The sequence below is a fragment of the Coffea arabica genome, chromosome 3c (assembly GCF_036785885.1).
Source record: "Coffea arabica cultivar ET-39 chromosome 3c, Coffea Arabica ET-39 HiFi, whole genome shotgun sequence".
Lineage (NCBI taxonomy): Eukaryota > Viridiplantae > Streptophyta > Magnoliopsida > Gentianales > Rubiaceae > Coffea > Coffea arabica.
Window position 1 is genome coordinate 23565872 of NC_092314.1, and position 3295 is coordinate 23569166.

General features: G+C 38.2%; 1 long non-coding RNA gene across 1 annotated transcript; it reads right to left on the reverse strand.

Moving 5' to 3' along the window:
• Window positions 1–1814: 1814 nt before the first annotated feature.
• On the reverse strand, window positions 1815–2999 carry LOC140038088 (uncharacterized). Its single transcript, XR_011841898.1, has 2 exons — window positions 2751–2999; window positions 1815–2089 (listed from the first exon to the last, which is right to left on the reverse strand). It is a non-coding gene; the product is annotated as an uncharacterized lncRNA (long non-coding RNA).
• Between the last annotated feature and the right edge of the window lie 296 nt (window positions 3000–3295).

Below are 3295 nucleotides of genomic sequence, written 5' to 3' on the forward strand. Positions count from 1 at the left end.
CGTGCTCGAGCCAAGCTCTTCAAGGAATCCCTCCAAGGCCTTGTTCGAATGGTCCAAGACCAACATGGAGTCCATTGGGATATTGAAGGCTTAGATGGAGACAAGCAAATCATCTACACCATGATGCAAGCCCATGGAGAGTCAAGCGAGCCTCCAATTGATTGGGCAGAGTGTGGTCTTTAGGCCTTAATGTTGCTTAGGGTTAGATTAACTGTGTAGTAGAAGCATGGGCCGGCCCATCTCGACATCAAGATGGCCGACTGCTCTTTTAGAGCTTCCTTAGGGTTTTAGTAACCTCTAGCCTATAAAAGGGCTGGCTTTGTAAGGGTTTTGGACACAAGTTGGAACAATAAAGTTTGATTAATTTCGATTCTTAAAGTTAAGAGAGATCGAGCCTTCTTACTTGCCTTGGCATGGGTTGTGAGCAATCTTACGTCTCGTCTTAGATTGTTCTACCGACCTATCGATTAGAGTAATCACCTCGGTGGAGTCGTCGTTCTATCGCCTATCATCAAATCATGTCGTCCCGTTTGATTCTAGGTTCCGCAATCCAAGCGTTGGACCACCTCGCTGGATCCTTGGGCAAACGTGCTACGTTTTTCGAAACGAGTTGTTCGAGATGTATCCATTAGAGTAACCCCCTCTGTGGAGTCGTCGTTCTACCGCCTATAATAATATCGTGTCGTTGTTTGGCTCTAGGTTCCGCATTCCAAATCATCTGGCGTCTTGTCCACGATTGTTCTACCCACCTATCCATTAGAGTAGTCACCTCTGTGGAGTCATCGTTCTACCGTCTATAATCAAATCGTGTTGTCCGTTTGATTCTAGGTTCCGCAATCCGAGTGTTGGACCACCTCGCTAGATCCTTGCGCAAACATGCTACGTGTCTCGAAAAGAGTTGATCGAGGACCGTATCAGTGATTTGTGCATGGATCAGGGCCCACGCCATGACACCGTCCGAGTTCCATTGGGCCCAATCACACGTGCACGAGCCAAGCTCTTCCAGGGTTCCCTCCAAGGCCTTGTTCGAATGGTCCAAGACTAACATGGAGTCCATAGGGATATTGAAAGCCTAGAAGGCGACAAGCAAATCATCTACTCCGTGATCCAAGCCCGTGGAGAGTCAAGCGGGCCTCCAATTGATTGGACAGAGTGTGGTTTTTAGCCTTAATTTTGCTTAGGGTTAGATTAACTACACCCGGCCTACACTACAAGAAAATTGATCATCAGTGACAACACAAAGTCATCACAGAACATACAAATATCGTCACAAATACCTTTTATTGACGACTTTTTAATCGTCACAAAGTCGTCACTAAATCCCCGTCGGTAAAAGTAAACAGTGACAACCTAAAATGTCGTCACTAAATGGTTCTCATTAGTTACGACTTTAAGTAGAGCATTTTTGACAAAAGATCAAGTCGTCAATAAAACACTTCCAGATTGTCGTCACTAATGACAACTATTTAGTGACGACCTAAAATGTCGTCACTAAATAGTTGTCATTAGTGACAACAATCCGGAAGTGTTTTATTGACGAATTGACCTTTTGTCAAAAATGCTCTATTTAAGGTCGTCACTAAAAAGCACCGAAAGCCATTGTATATAACTATTTTACTGACAACAATTGTCGTCACAAATTTAGCTTAGATTTAGTGACAGTCTCTGTTGTGACAAGGAGTTTTTATTTTCTATTTTATAACAACTTTTTTTTGTCATTAGATAATTTCTCAATAGCTTAATAGTCATAATTTGGCTTGTAATCATTGCTAAATCATTGATTTTAAACAAATCATACAAATAAACATGAACGATTGATAACCAAAAGTATTTGCATTAGATTACATGGTAATAATATAGCATTCTCAAATGCCAAATTCAAGTGTACATTACCCAACTAATGCCTACAAAAATAACATTTGTCCAAAATATCACTTGTACATAAGGTACATTTACAAAAGCAATCATAGTTTAAGTAATTGAAGAACATTTAAATGAACCACTCCATGAGCAAAAGGCAATTTTGTCTTCAACATTCTTCAACCATAACCATAGATATCTTCCAAAAGCTAGTATGAATAGCATTTATCTGTCATAAAAGAGTAAAAGAAGTAGGTAAGGGGAGGAGTACAATAATAAAGAACAAGTAATGAGACTTAGATTATTAAGACAAAAATTACAATTCATTAAGAATCTCATATAATTTGGGCCCACATATTACAACACCAGCAAGAAGTTAGAAATCACAGTCCAATCTATACAAATACAACACTGCATAAGCTCAACTAAAGAGCTCTCTAAAACAGTTTTTTTTTTATTTTCTTTCTTCTTCTTTAAATAGCTCAACTTATTGAACAATTAAATTGGACTCCCACAGTAATTATTGTTTAATCTTTATGCTTTTGGTTGTTTATATATTAAAACACAGAAAGCAACTTATTGTACGAGGTGTGAATATAGGAGGTGCTAGCCCTCTTTGATTTTAGGAGTTTATGTTTCATAAATCATGAAGGAAACGATGCCTCTGTAGGATTAAACTGTGCAAAGAGAATGAGCTATTTGCCTCACAATGTGAAAGTGAAGACCATCTAAACAGGTGAAACCAATCAAAGTTCACAAACGCCCCCTTTGCATTATATTCATTTCTTTCAAGTCACTACATAGGCAAAAAGAAGATTGCTATCCATGCATGGTCTGTCGCTTGTACTTGGAAATAATATACTATTGCAGATGAACAATCAGATTTTTACCTCTCTATTGATAAATCAAGGACTCCATCAAAAGAGAACAAATATAATCGAGGGCACCAATAGAAAACCTCGGCCAAACTAGACTGGTTTCTAGTCAATTTCTTCGCTGGCTTTCACCAAGTTTCATAGACTTTTAGTCTTCTCTGAGTTTGCATTCGACCAGATCGAACAGCTGAAAATTCCTGGATGAACCAATTGAACCATTCAAAGGTTGAATATTTCCTAGGCAGATTTCCTGCAAAAAATACATAACTCAATTATCCAATTAAAAAATAAAACCCACCATTAAAGGAAAACCATGGCTGTAACATGTCAAATTTGTCTTCTTTTTCTGCTGCATTAGGGAAGCTAAAGAACAAGTTTTACTTTAAAAATATGTCTGGTGACCTTAAAATCTTATTGAGGTTCAATTACTTACTGAAGGGATTATGATGACGAACCAGGCTTTAAATATAAATGTTCATAATAAAAAATATAGACACTGAAAGAGAAAGAGAGACTGAGATATTGTCTATGCAGGTCTGTGGTAAATTTATAGCTCTGTC